The sequence below is a fragment of the Leopardus geoffroyi genome, chromosome X (assembly GCF_018350155.1).
Source record: "Leopardus geoffroyi isolate Oge1 chromosome X, O.geoffroyi_Oge1_pat1.0, whole genome shotgun sequence".
NCBI classification, from domain to species: domain Eukaryota; kingdom Metazoa; phylum Chordata; class Mammalia; order Carnivora; family Felidae; genus Leopardus; species Leopardus geoffroyi.
Window position 1 is genome coordinate 95,551,564 of NC_059343.1, and position 15,611 is coordinate 95,567,174.

A 15,611-nucleotide genomic window follows, 5' to 3' on the forward strand; every position below is an offset into this window, starting at 1 on the left:
TTCCCCTGCTCTCTCTCTCTCTCTCTCTTACACACACACACACACACACAATAACTAAACTAAACCATAATAAACTAAACTAAACTAAACTATATTCTTTAGACACCAAGCCAAGAGCTGATGTGAGGCTGGTCAACCGTGATGGAGTAGGGATGGGAGTGGGAGGAGGGGAGAGCTGAAACACGGTTCATATTAATTCTGTTCAAATGTGTTGTGAAAGTTATGCTAAGGAGTAGCTGAGTTATATAAGATCAGACTATTTTTAGGGGCTAGTCTAGATCAGAAACAAATACTGTTGCATATGTCAGATCACTTGCAGAGGGCCAAATGCATAGATGGCAAAATACAGATGGAAAATAGCAGGAAAGCAAAAGCAGAGGTTGAAAGGCACCCTATTTAGGGAAAGATTGGTCAGCAGGGATGCAGAGGAAGGGAAGGAACCGTTTATGCTGTGGGGACGGATTAATTTTTCTGTTGTGGAGGCTGGGTGAATGAGACAGATTCTTCTTAGGCTTGCAGATAAAAAAAGACTGAACAGTTCTGGGGAACAGAGCCAAAGTGCCACAAAATACTTAAAGCAGTCAAAATCCTGTTTCTAGGGTAGATAATCTCATCATGTGGAAGGGAGGGAGGTATATGGGGATTGTGACTCTTGATTGAACTGTCAGAAGTCTAACTAACTCAGGAGGGGTGCGTGGGTGGCTCAGTCGGGTAAGGGTCGGGTTCTTGATCTTGGCTCAGGTCATGATCTCACAGTTAATGAGTTCAAGCCCCGCATGGAGCTCTGCGCTCGCGGTGTGGAGCCTGCTTCGGATTCTCTGTCTCCCTCTCTCTGCTCCTCCCCTACTCATTCGTGCACACACACTCTCTCTCTCTCTCAAAAATAAATAAACGTTAAAGAAATGTTTTTTTAAAAAGTCTAACTCAATAGCCAAAATGTAGAAACAGCCCGAATAGTCATCAATAGGTGAATGAATAAACAAAGTAGGGTATGGACATCGTTTAGTGAAAAAGGCACGCACAAAAGGTCACGTGTTGTATGATTCCACTTATGTGAAACGTCTAGAATAGACAAATCCATACAAACAGAAACCAGATCAGTAGTTGCCAGGTGCTGGGCATTGGGAACTGGGGAGCATGGGGTTTCCTTTTAGGGTGATGAAAAAAATTGGGAACTGGAGAGCGTTAAGGGGTATACAGTATTGTAATCCCCTTAATTGGTCACTGCAAAATGGTTAATTTTATGTGAATTTCCTCTCAATAGAAAAAAAATATTGAAGTTTTGTTCAAATTACAGGGGACTGTAACTTTCAGTATTGAAATACTGAAGATTAGTTCGTTCTTTTTAAGCTGGAGTTAACATCAAAATCAGAAAGTAATATTTAAGGGTTGATGAGAACCAGAGCTAATTGCTTTTGTTTATTTATCTTATTGTTTTTTATTTTAAATCTAGTATAGCTCACATGCAGTGTTACATCAGTTGCAGGTATACAATATAGTGATTCAACAATTTCATACATTACTCAGTGTTCATTGTGATAAGTCCACTCTTAATCCCCATCAGCTGTTTCACCCCTCCCCCCATCCACCTCCCCTCTGGGAACCATCAGTTTGCTTCTTGGTTTCTCTCCCCGCCCCTTTTGAGCAGGGGAGACGGGCAGAGAGAGAGAGAGAGAGAGAGAGAATTTTAAGCAGGCTCCGTGCTCAGCACAGAGCCCAATGCAGGCCTCGATCCCACGACCCTGGAATCATGACCTGAGCCAAAATCGAGAGTTGGATGCTCAACCGACTGAGCCACCCAAGCACCCCTTGTCTCTTTTTTTTCATTGTTCACTTTTTTTCTTAAATTCCACTTATAAGTGAAGTCATATGGCATTTGTCTTTCTCTGACTGATTTTTCACTTATCATTACCCTCTCTAAATCCATCCATGTTGTTGCAAACGGCAAGATTTCATTTTTTCTTCTGGCCGAGTAATACTCTATTGTGTATCCATACCATATCTTCATTATCCATTCACCTATCAGGGGACACTGGGGTTGTTTCCATAATTTGGCTATTGTAAATAATGCTGCAATAAACGTAGGGGTGCGTGTATCTTTTGGAATTGGTGTTTTCGTATTCATTGGGTAAATACCCAGGACTGAAATTACTGGGTCATATGGTATTTCTGTTTTTAATTATTTGGGGAACCTCCATGCTGTTTTCCACAGTGGCTGTACCAGTTTGCATTCCCACCAACAGTGCATGAGGGTTCTTTTTTTCTCCACATCCTTGCCAACACATGTCATTTCTTGTGGGTTTTTTTGAATGTTTATTTATTTTTGAGAGAGAGAGAAAGGGAGAGGCAGAGAGAGAGAGAGAGAGAGAGAGAGAATCCCAAGCAGGACCCATGCTGTCAGCACAGAGCCCAATATGGGGCTCAGTCCCACGAACTGTAAAATCATGACCTGAGGGAAAATCAAGAGATGGACGCTTCACCGATCGAGTCACCCAGGCGCTCCTCTCGTGTTTTTGATTTTAGCCATTATGACAACTGTACGGTGATATCTCATTGTGTTGCTGTTGTTGTTGTTGTTTTACTAGACTAGAGCAGCTTTATTGGGGGAAGCCAGGGTTACAACGGATTTAAGAGTTGGCATTGGGGCCCTTCTTCTTGCCAAAGGTGGGCGCAACATTGACAAAGCACAGTTGTACTGCACCCACCCCTTGGCTTCAACTGTCTTCCTTGTCTCATATTTGGCCACCTTGAGAGTCTGCCCTTTTCCTTTTCCCGCACGTGAGGGCACCATGGACTTTACCGCCAAGCATGTGGTCGGCTACTTCCAAGGTGATCAGACCCTCGATTCTCCACTGACCCAGGGTCGCCTCATCCTCTAGGGGTTTGACTTCCAGGAGCACAACTGGGTCTTCCGGAGCAACACCCTTCAGCGAGGCTACATGAGCCTTGATCTGGGCAACCCTCTTCTGGCCGGTCACCTCTAGGGTGTGTAGGTCCTGGGTGTGGACCAAGAGCTGCATGTCAGCTACTGAACCACCGCCGCTGCAGCTGCTACTGCCTCATGGTGGTTTTGATCTGCATTCCCCTGACGATGAGTGACGTTGAGCATCTTTTCATGTGTCTGTTGGCCATCTGGACGGCTTCTTCACAGAAATGTCTGTTCGTGTTTTCTGCCTGTTTTTTAAATGGATTGTTTGTGGTTTTGGTGTTGAGTTGCATAAGTTCTTTACACATTTTGGATACTAACCATTTATCAGATATGTCATTTGCAAATATCTTCTTTGTTCGTAGGTTGCCTTTTAGTTTTGTTGGTTGTTTCCTTTGCTGGGCAAAAGCTTTTTATCTTGATGAGGTTCTGGTAGTTCATGTTTGCTTTTATTTCCCTTGCCTCCGGAGATATGTCTAGAACAATGTTGCTATGGCCAATGTCAGAGAAATGATTGCCTGGACTGTCTTCTAGGATTTTTATGGTTTCAGGTCTCACCTTTAAGTCTTTAATCCATTTTGATTTCCTTTTTGTGTATGGTGTTAGTGGTCCAGTTTCATTCTTCTGCATGTTGGTGTCCAGTTTTCCCAGCACCATTTGTTGAAGAGACTGTCATTTTCCCAGTGCATGTTTTTGCCTCCATCGTCACAGATTAACCGACCATATACTAGGAGGGTTATTTCTGGGCTTTCCATTCTGTTCTATTGACCTGGGTCTATTTTTGTAACAGTAGCATACCTGTTTTGGTTACTACAGCTTTGTAGTATATCTTGAGATCTGGGATTGTGACACTTCCCGTTTTGTTCTTCTTTTTCAAGATTGCTTTGGCTGTTCAGGGGCTTTTGTAGTTCCACACAAATTTTAGGATTATTTGTTCTAGTTCTGTGAAAAATGCTGTTGGTATTTTGATAGGGATTGCATTAAATCTTTAGATTGATTTGGGTCGTATGGACATTTGCACAATATTTATTATTCCAATCCATGAGGATGAAGTACCTTTCCATTCGTTTGTGTTATCTTCAATTTCTTTCATTGTTTTATAGTTTTCAGAGTACAGGTTTTGCACCTCGTTCGTTAAGTTTATTCCTAGGGATTTTATTGGTTTGGGTGCATTTATAAGTGGGGTTGTTTTCTTAATCTTTCCCTCTGCTGCTTCATCATTACTGTATAGAAATGCGATGGATTTCTGTAGATTGATTTTACATCCTAAGACCTTACTGAATCCATTTACTGGTTCTAGTTAATTATGTTTATATCTTTCTGCTTTTTTAAACTTTGATTTACTTTTTTGCTTCAGTGAAGAAAGCCTCCAGACTTGGCCTGATCTACACCACTGGCTTTCTTGGGTAGCAGATCATGGGACTTCTCCGCCTCCATAATCATGTGAAACCATCTCTTTCTATATAGAGATGGGTAGGGAGAGAGAGAAAGAGAGAGAGATAGGTAGATAGATATCTCCTATTAATTCTGTTTCTCTGGGGAATTCTCATACACTCAACTAACGGGAAGCTTAGCTGAGCAAACACCGAAGACACAGCCAAGGCCACACCACCTCCCTTACGACACTGCATGTGATTTACACACCTGTACCCAGAGGAAAATAAGTAGCTCCATGAGCACTGGCATTAAAAAGAGAACGGAAGGAAACAAACCATAACAGGCTCTTAACAATGGAGAACAGACTGAGGGTTAATGGAAGGAGGTGGGTCAGGGACGGGTTAGACGGGTGATGGGCATTAAGGAGGGCACTTGTGATGAGCACTGGGGGTTGTATGTAAGTGATGATTGCATAACAGCATGAGCATAACACTATCAGCTGTACGCTTGAAATGATTAGATGGTAAATTTCACGTTAGGTGTTCTTTTCACAATTGAAAAATAAAACCTTAAAATCAATCAATCAATCAATCAATCAATCAATAAATGTTGCAAATGCTTTAAAAAGCCAGTCATATATATTTGGAAAGTGTTATTGAGTCAATGTTTGTGTCTGTTCAAAATGTATACGTTGATAGGAGCGCCTGAGTGTCTCGGCCAGTTAAGCATCCGACTTTGGCTCAGGTCATGAACTCACGGCTCTTGAGTTCGAGCCCCGCGTCGGGCTCTTTGCTGACAGCTCGGAGCCTGGCGCCTGCTTCGGATTCTGGGTCTCCCTCGCTCTCTGCCCCTCCCCCACTCATGCTCTGTCTCTCAAAAATAAATAAACATTAAAAACAATTTCTTGAATGTGTAAATTGAAGCCCTAACCCTCACTGTAATGGTATTTGGAGGTGGGGCTTTGTGGGGTTTGATGAGGTCATAAGGGTAGGGGGCCTGGTCTGATGGGATCAGTGCCCTTATAAGAGGAGACAACAGAGAGCTTGCTCTCTTCTCCCCCACCCTGCTCTAACCCAAAGAAGTCCTGTGAGCACACAGCGAGAAGCAACCACCTGCAGAGACCAAGAGAAGTGGCCTCAGAACAAAACCTACCTTCCCAGTATCTGAAGGTGGACTCCCAGAATTGTGAGAAATAAATTCCAGTGGTTTTAGCCACCAAGTCTACGGTGTTTTGTTAGGGAAGCCAGAAGTAAAACGTAAAATTCCAGTTTTTATTTATTGTATTATTTTTAATAATTCCAAATACGTTTCATAAAAGGGAAAAAGAAGAGCATTACAAAATACCCACAGTAGGATCTTAGTATCAATACATTTCGGAAATTCATATTTTAATTATGTAGTACGTTTTCTAAAATAATAAACACTGGCAAACTTGCTAAAAAATTAAACTTTCAATATTGTCTTCTTTACAAGAACCAAAAAGAGTATTGACTGTCACAGACTTTGCTATATTCATACATATTCATAGGCATATATTCATATATATATGAATATGTATGAAGATTCCAGTTTTTAAACTTTTCACATTTATATGGGACCTTTATATTCCTTATGTTTAAGGAGGTCAAACAAGGATTTATACCCCTATCCTGATGGCATTCTGTGTATGGGCCCTTTCTCTATAGTGATTCTTCATTTATTAAAAAAATTTTTTAATGTTTATTTTTTGAGAGAGACAGAGAGAGAGAGAGAGAGAGACAGAGCGTGACTGGGGGAGGGACAGAGAGAGAGAGAGGGAGGCACAGAATCCAAAGCAGGCTCCAGGCTCTGAGCTGTCAGCACAGAGCCTGACGCGGGGCTCGAACTCACTCACGAACCACGAGATCATGACCTGAGCTGAAGCTGGACGCTTAACCAACTGAGCCACCCAGGTGCCCCTCGTTATTTTGAACATGGAGTATCCTAATGTAATAAAAAGACAACAAATCCTTTGGCCCTTATCCAAAGAATGAGAAGATAAAGAGATCTTCTCTTTGCCAGGTTTTTGGAACTCTGAAGTGAATATGTTAATATTTATTACTGATCAGACGTAGATAACATAGAGGTTTGTTTTCTCATTCCTAACGTTAGTTAGGAACATTGGGGTCTTTATTTTTCTAGTACATTGCTTTGAAGAAGCTTGCTTTGACCTTTCTAACATAATGAATACTTTAGGGCTCGGCTTGAATGCTTAAAAGACCCAGGGCTTTTCCTTGAATAGTCTGTAACACAGACAATCATTAGGCTGGATATGACACCCCACTTTCCATTGGGCAGTTCGGTCAACAAAGGCTGGGGGATGGCCTCCACGGACCCTTGTCTGAGATCCAATTATGTAGACATGCCACATAGGGCTGAAGTGATAGATTTGGATGCCTTCTTATCATCGTTTCTTCCACTGTTACCCTTGTCTCAGACAAAATACATTTATGCTATGATTCCTACGGTCGAGCCTTGGATCAACATGACCTGACCTGCCACAGTCAGACCAGGACCATACAAATTCCATTTAATCTGTAGAGCTTGGAATAATTTGCCATAAACAACTAAAAAAATGAAAGTCTTTACCCGTGATTTGTCTCCTACATCTTCAAGACCCAGATCCCCTTCTGTAAGGAGGAAGGCAACATTTTGGCCAAAATCTTTGGATGGTAGACTTGCATGGTAGGACAACGCTACTTTTGTGTGGATTTCTGAAATTAATTCTCATTGAAAGCGCTTTAAGCTGTCCATTAACTTTTCTAATCCTGGTTTAGATACCATTCGGTCTTTTTAATTTATTTTTTTTTTTACGTTTTACTTATTTATTCTGAGAGAGAGAGCACGAGCAGCAGAGGGACAGAGAGACAGGAGGAGAGAATCTCAAGCAGGCTCTGCACTGGCAGCTCAGAGTCTGACGTGGGGCTCGAACTCACGAATTGTGAGATCGTGACCTGAGCCGAAACCAAGAGTCGGACGTTTAACTGACCGAGCCACTCAGGTGCCCCATTTTTTAAAATTTTTAAATATTATCCACATGGCATAAGGTAGTAGCAAACATAACCAAATGGCTGACTTTTTAACCAGGTTCGGTAAACTTTTACAATTGGGAAAAACAAGTTGGAGGTCACGAGCGGTGTGTTGATTGAGGAGAAGAGAGTGTGAGGTTCTCCGTGCTGTATAGCAGATACCCAACCCCAAGGCAGTAGCCAATGCCATGTTAATAACTGAGGAGAAGGCCACATAGAAAATGAAATAAAATTGGGGCGCCTGGGTGGCTCAGTCGGCTAAGCGCCTGACTTCAGCTCAGGTCATGATCTCGCGGTCCGTGAGTTCAAGCCCCGCGTCGGGCTCTGTGCGGACCGCTCAGAGCCTGGAGCCTGTTTCAGATTCTGTGTCTCCCTCTCTCTCTGCCCCTCCCCTGTTCATGCTCTGTCTCTCTCTGTCTCAAAAATAAATAAACGTTAAAAAAATTTAAAAAAGAAAATGAAATAAAATTAAGGGATCCACCCAGATGAAACAAATGTGGCAAAAAGAATAATGTACACAAATAGAAGTAAAATATTTGTGGGTTTTGGTGCTCGATGAAATGCATGAATTCGGAGGAACATTTTTACTCATATTTGGATTTCCCATCAATCTTTGACATTGTTGCATGGCTTTGGACAGCATACTTTATGGACACAACTACAAACATACTGTTCTATTTTGTAATTGAAAATTATAATTTAAAATACTTGGGGGGACGCCTGGGTTGGTTAAGCATCCAACCCTTGGACTCGGCTCAGGTCATGATCTCAAGGTTCATGGGTTCCAGCCCCATGTCAGGCTCCACGCACTCTCTCTCCCTCGCTCTCCTCCCCTCACCTGCTCTCTCGCTCTCTCTTTCTCTCCCTCCCCCGAAATGGACAAATAGGCAAAAAAAAAAAAAAAAAAATTCTTTAAGAGATAAAAACTTGTTTTATTTATTTATTTATTTTTTTTAATTTTTTTTTTCAATGTTTATTTATTTTTGGGACAGAGAGAGACAGAGCATGAACGGGGGAGGGGCAGAGAGAGAGGGAGACACAGAATCGGAAGCAGGCTCCAGGCTCTGAGCCATCAGTCCAGAGCCTGACGCGGGGCTCGAACTCCCGGACCGCGAGATCGTGACCTGGCTGAAGTCGGACGCTTAACCGACTGCGCCACCCAGGCGCCCCTAAAAACTTGTTTTAATCGCTATGGATTCAAATAACACTTTTTTTTTTTTAAAGGATACTGTTATACAAAGTATCTCAATTAGCTGGGAGGTGGTTTGATAAGGTGGAAGGGGCACTGGTTTTGAAATCAGGGAGATATGGAGCGCCTGGCTGGCTCCGTCAGTAGATCATGTGACTCTTGATCTCAGGGTTGTGAGTTCCAGTCCCACGCTGGGAGGAGAGATAACTTTAAAAAAAATAATATTTGCGGTGCCTGCGTGGCACAGTCGGTTAAGTGCCCGACTTCAGCTCAGGTCATGATCTCACAGTTCGTGCGTTCGAGCCCCGCTTTGGGCTCTGTGCTGACAGCTCAGAGCCCGGAGCCTGCTCCGGATTCTGTGACTCTCTCTGCTCCTCCCCTGCACCTTCTCTGTCTTTCTCTGTCTCTTAAAAATAAACATTAAAAAAAAATTTTTTTAACAATAATATTTTAAAAAAAAAAGGAATCAAGAAGACAAGTTGTGGGGCTCAAGTAACTGGTTTCACTTCTCCATTCCTCTGTTTCTTCATCTGTAAAGTAGAGATGATAATGATATCTGCTTTTTAGACCTCAAGACTGTAATATAAATGAAGGCACATAAAATGCTTGGCATGTACTAAGCACTGAATAAATATTCATTCTTTTCAGATGGCTTAGAATAAAAGTGTTCTATCAGAAGTGTCAGTGGAGAATCTCAGTAATATTGCCGCTTTTTTTTTTTTTTTTTTTTTTTACTATATTTGCCGTATCTCTTATGCTTCTGTCTGCACCGTTCCCCTCTGTTTTTCTTGGTCATCCTCCTAATTCCTTTTCATGTATTATTTCTTCACTAGTTTGATTTACCAATGGCGTGTTTACCCTTGAACGGTGCTGCTTCCTTGCTAGTTCACCTTTTCTCTTCATCCCTCTCCTCCTATCTCTGGCCTTTCATCTGCTTTTACTCAAACCTTGATTCTTCTAGGAGTCACAGCCTCTGAGGCATGTTTAGTGTTTGATAGATTCTTGTTCGGCAGCGAAAGCCCTTTGGAGGAAAGGTAATAGATAAATGAGGTGAGGCCAGTACATTACTTTAGTGATGGGACTGGACTGTTTTTCAACACGCATGCCAGAGCTTAATGTTTCCAAGGAAGGGTTGTGATAGTCAAAGTAGTCACTGCGGGATCTCATCCGTTTGTCTGAAATGCTGTAACTTTTGTGAATAACACGAGTCGCCAGCAATAAGTATATTGTGCTTCACCTCCCCGCATTCAGGCTCAACTGGCTTACCCTTTGCTTCATCTTACACACTTGGAGAAGCCCCAACTTCAGTTCAATCTAACTTTCTGCCTATCCCACCCTTGCCCCCGCTGCTGCTGAATGAAGGTGGAGGAGAAAAACCACAACCACCCATATCAAATAGATCCTCAGTGCTGTTCCAGAATCAGACTCCATTTCCTAGTGCGCTCTGTCTCTCGTAGAGAACTATTTCACATTTCTACCCTCCTCAGACCTTCACCATTTCTCCCCGCCATCATTCTTCTCACCTAAGAGAGAATGGAAAATGGAAAAAAACCCTCACGATCCCCACCACCGCATCGACACAACTGCATGCCGTTGGAACTGTGTGTGTTCATCCACGTTCCTATCTAATGCCAACCCTTCCACTAGACCCCATCCCCTCGCACCTACCCAAGGACATCACCCCAGCAATGCACCTCTCTCTCTCCTATGTCACCCACTTTCTACTTACTACTGAATTGTTGCCATCAGTATCTAAAAAATCTCTTATTTCACCCTCCGAAAAACAAATTGTTTATTTCACATCTCCCTCTGGCAAGCCCTTCCCTCGTTTTGATTCTCGACTTTAGAGCAACACTCCTCAAAAATAAGAACTGTCCACAGTCCTGTTCTTTCTTGAGAAGCCACTGCACTCAGGCTTCTGCCACCATCATTCCACAAAAAAAATGTCCTTTTCAAGATCACCGATGGCCTTTACGTTGACAAGTCCAAAGTTTAATTCTCTGTTCCAATATTTGTCTTGTAAGGAGTGATTATTATAGTTGATCACTCTCTCCTGATGGGCATCCAGGGCCCCGCACTCTTCTGTTTCCATTGGCCGTTCATTTTCTCTTTTGCTGATCCCTCTTATTGACGCTACTTCTAGAATGCCTACGGCCCAATCCTTGTTCCTAGCTTCTTCTTTATCTATTGAACCCTGAGGCACACCCTGGTAACCACACCCTTTCTTTACTATCTGTATGCTGATGACTTCCGAATATATATCATCAGAAGTCTCTCCTGAACTCCAGACTCACATACCCAACTGTTTACCCACCCTCTCTATTCGGATGGCTAATAGGCATCAGACCCTTAATAGACACAAAATCAAATTCCTGATATTTCCCCTCAAACCTGTTCTTGCCACATTTTTTACTTATCTTAGGAAAGAGCAATCCCATCTCTCCAGCTGTCCAGGCTAAAGAAACATCTGCTACCCTCATCCCTCTCTTTTTTTCCATTACCCTCAGCTTATCTATCTACAAGTCCTGCCAACGATACTTTCAAAACCTATCTAGAAGGCAACCGCTTCTCACCACCTCCACTGCCATTGTCTTAGTCCAAACTATTATCATTTTTTTTTTTTTGGCCTGGATTACTTCAAGAGCCTCCTAACCGGTCTCCCTGCTTCCATTTTTGCCCACTTCCCCCACAGAGCCTGCTCTGAACACAGCTGCTAGAGCGATTCTGTTAAACGGAAGTCAAATCACATAACTTCTTTTGTCCAAAACCAAATTTCTCAGAGTAAAATCCAAAGTTGTCCTGATGACCCATAGGGCCCTACCAGAGCCGATTTTCTGTTTCCTCTCTGAGTTCATCTCGAGCCATCCACCCCCTTGCTCACTCCGGGTCATCCACACTAGCCTCCTATTTCTAGAACCCTCCAGTCATTTTCCTCCCCCAGAGCCTCTCCCGTTGTTGTCCTGTCTACTTGTAATATTCTTCCCACAAGCATCCACATGACTCACTCCCTCACTCCTTTCAAGCCTTTCCATGTGACTTTCTCTGACTATCCTCTGACTACCCTATCTAAATAGGACAGCCACCTTGCAATCACACGTTTCCTGGATTATTATCTTCTTTATCAACATCTAACACATATTTTACTTATTTGTGTTGTTTTAATGCTTACCCCCCAACTCGAATGTAAGCTGATGAGGCAGAAATTCTGCCTGATTTGTCCATTGTTGTATCTGCAGGATGTAGAACAGAGCCCAGCACATAGCAGGTGCTCAATACATTTTGTTGGATACGTGATTTCTGGCTTAAAGACCCCTAGTAGACAGTTCCTCCTGTTCTGAAATGTGGCATACTTATCTGAGATTCTAGAAAGAGCAATGCTGATTTTAAAATGACAAATAAACTTGGAAGTAAGGGCGTCTGGGTAGCTCAGTCAGTTAAGTATCTGACTCTTGATTTCAGCTCAGGTCATGATCTCGTGGTCGTGAGATCGAGCCACAGGTCAGGCTCAGCGCTGACAGCATGGGGTCTGCTTGGGATTCTGTTTCCCTCTCTCTCTCTCTCTCTCTCTCAAGATAGAAAAAAAAACATTAAAAAAAAACTTGGCAGTAAAATAAAGGACATAACAGAATGAGATTTCAAGTAGAACAAGATTCCAAGGACGAGAAGTTGAGGAACAAGGGGGAAAGTAGGCAGTGAGGGGTGATCAGCATGAACCCTTTGATAGGGATGCAGTCATCAGACGCCTAAGCCCATGGTGTGTTTTGTTAATGTCCACTTGCACTGGAGTGAGAGTGGTCCAGTTTGACAGCTGGGTGGGACCAGGAATGTCCTGATTAAGTCTGAAGATGTCTGGGAACTTAGCACAGCACCCACTTGGATACGAGGATTTCCTAATCATAATTGCTGAGTTCTTCGTTGGTGCAGCCATTTAAAGAGGATACAGAGGGTCTTTCACAATTCCATTTTACAGTGAGTGGAGAAATCGTACCATCTTGGATTCTTCTTTGAATTTAGAGCTTTAGAAGTCCATTAAGAGCTCCATTTGCAGGAAAAATAATAATTAGGTAGGAACACATGTGTACATGTCCAAGTACAGGTTTGATAGTGCAGGAGGTGGTATTTGATTGTTAGATGTATGCATACAGGCAAAGCAATAATTCTCTCTCCTCTGTCACATGAATGGTGAGTACAGCCAGCTTATTCTGTATGACTCAGTTTGGGCCCCACGTTACTAAATTCCTTTAGTGCCTAACACCTTATCTGTTGTCTCCGGGTGAATGGTAACAATCCTCAAGAATCTTGGATTCTGGGCAAAAGGTCCACAATCACGGCAGTGGACAGTAGAGAGATAGGGGGCCCAAGGCCCTGTTCTCAGCTGATGAGGCTAATAAACTCCTTCAAGCTACTTGCTGTGGATATAGCAACAGATAGGCTACAACCTCTGCACTTAAAGAGCTCAAACCCTAGTGGGAATTAGGGTGGGGGGATACAGTCATATAAATAGACCATAATAATAAACTGTGTTAAGAGCACTAACAAAATACAGGATGCCATAAAAGAACATCAAGGGGGGAAGCCTAGGTCGAGTGGGGTCAAATAAATCTTTCAGGAGGTGGTGCCTGAATCAAGGCCCAAAGAGTAAGTAGGGCGATCGTATAGAGAAGGCCATGAGCAAAGGAATGGGAGTGAATAATGGCGTGGTGCATTCCGATGAATGATAGGGCAGTGATGGTTGCTGGGTAATGAGATCTGAGTCAGAGAGTGATGAGGCATGAGGCTGAAGATGAAAGGGGAAGCCAGATCAAGGAGGCTCTGTGTACCAACTTAAAGACTTTCTCCTGGGGCGCCAGGGTGGCTCAGGAGGTTAAGAGTCCGACCTCGGCACAGGTCATGATCTCACGGCTCGTGAGTTCGAGCCCCACGTCGGGCTCTGTGCTGACAGACCGGAGCCTGCTTTGGATCCTCTGTCTCCCCCTCTCTCTGCCCTCCCCTGTGCACGCTCTCTCTCTCTCTCTCTCAAAAATAAATAAACAAAAAACAGTTAAAAAAAATAAAATAAAGTACGATGATGATGGACCTAGAGGGTATTATGCTAAGTGAAATAAGTCAGACTGAGAAGAACAAATACCATACGATCTCACTCATATGTGGAATCTAAACCAAAAAATGAATAAACAAACAAAAAGCAGAATCAGACCCAGAAGTAGAGAGAACAAACTGATGGTTGCCAGAGGGGAGGGGGTGGGGGGATCGGCCAAAGAAATGAAGGGGAGTGGGGGGTACAGGCTTCCACATATATAATGAATAAGTCATGGGAATAAAAGGCACAGCATAGGGAATGTAGTCCATGGTATATTGAGTCACTCACATTGTACACCTGAAACTCATGTAATATTGCAAGTCTACTCAAATTTTAAAAAAACTTATAAAAAGTTAAAGTAGGATGATGACAGCGAGGTTGGAGAGAAGAATTGAGGAAACATTTCAAAGTTAAAATCACTAGGTCTTTGATGATGGACTGGAAGTTAGCACAAGAAAAATGAAGGGGCACCTTGGTGGCTCAGTCAGTTGAGCGTCCCACTCTTGACTTCTGCTCAGGTCACGATCTCACAGTCATGGTCTCCAGCTCCGCATTGGCTCCCACACTGAGCATGGAGCCTGCTTGGGATTCTCTCTCTTTCTCTCTCTCTCTCTCTCTCTCTGTGCCCTTCTCCCTGACTCATGCTCTTTTTCTCTCTCTCTCTCTCTCTTTCTCTAACTAAATAAATAAACTATAAAACAAAACAAAACACAGACCATATTGTATGATTCTATTTATTTGACCAAAAGCATGATCAAATGGGACTATTAAATGGAACTATTCTGCCTTGAATATTTTTAATGTTTTTTAGAGAGAGAGAGAGAGTTGGGGAGAGGAGCAGAGGGAGAGAGAGAGAATCTTAAGCAGGCTCCACCCCAGCACTGAGATCCACGACCCTGAGATCATGACCTGAGCCAAATCAAGAGTCAGATGCTCAGCCTATTGAGCCACCAAAGCTTCCCTATATGGCCTTGAAACACCTCCGCCATTTTCCACTGCCCCTCCTTTCCCCTGGTCGGTGGCTTCTGAGGACTCCTTGCAATAATTCGGCTGGCTCCTGGAGATTCAGATCCTTGTATGAAGAAAGCCTGGTATTAGATCATATACATTTGTCTTGCATATACATCTAGCATTTTTTCAAACATGTCCATATATGGTATTTAATAGAATGTTAACTCATAGTGTATTACTAAAGTCATAGTAGCTCTGTGTCATCATATAATGCCTCAAGTAAGGGATATTCAAATACTATTATGTAAGTGTAGAAAACCATTTTACTTAATTTTTCTTGTCAAATAAACATAAAATTTACCTTTTAAACCACTTAAAAAATGTACAATTCGGTGGCCTTAAGTACATTCACGATGTGGTGCAATCATCCACCATCTAGCTCCAGAAATTTTTCATCACCCGAAAAAGAAACCCCTCACCCATTAAGCGGTCATTCCACGATGCCTCCTCCCTCTGGGGCCTAGCAGTCACCGCTGTGCATTCTATCACCATGGATTTCCTTATTGCAGACATTTCATTTAAATGAAATTATACAGGGGGTGCCTGGGTGGCTCAGTCGGTTGAGCGTCCGACTTCAGCTCGGGTCATGATCTCACAGTCTGTGAGTTCGAGCCCCGCGTCGGGCTCTGTGCTGACAGCTCAGAGCCCGGAGCCTGTTTCAGATTCTGTGTCTCCCTCTCTCTGCCCCTCTCCCGTTCATGTTCTGTCTCTCTCTGTCTCAAAAATAAATAAACATAAAAAAAAAACAATTTAAATGAAATTATACAATACATGTCCTTTTTTGTCTGGCTTCATTCACTCAGCGTAATGTTTTCAAGGTTCATCCGTGTTGTAACATGCATCGGAGCCTCATTCCTTTACATGGCTGAGTCATAGCCCTTTGTATGGTGAAGGGAGGAAGAAATTTTCCTTTGTCCGAGGTTCTTCTAGGTGGGCTAAGAATTAAATTTACATGAGACAGATTAACAGGAGAAAAAAGAT

The 15,611-nt window shown here is 42.8% G+C and overlaps 1 pseudogene; it reads right to left on the reverse strand.

Moving 5' to 3' along the window:
• Positions 1-2,627: 2,627 nt before the first annotated feature.
• On the reverse strand, positions 2,628-3,020 carry LOC123594936 (annotated as a pseudogene).
• Positions 3,021-15,611: the final 12,591 nt, after the last annotated feature.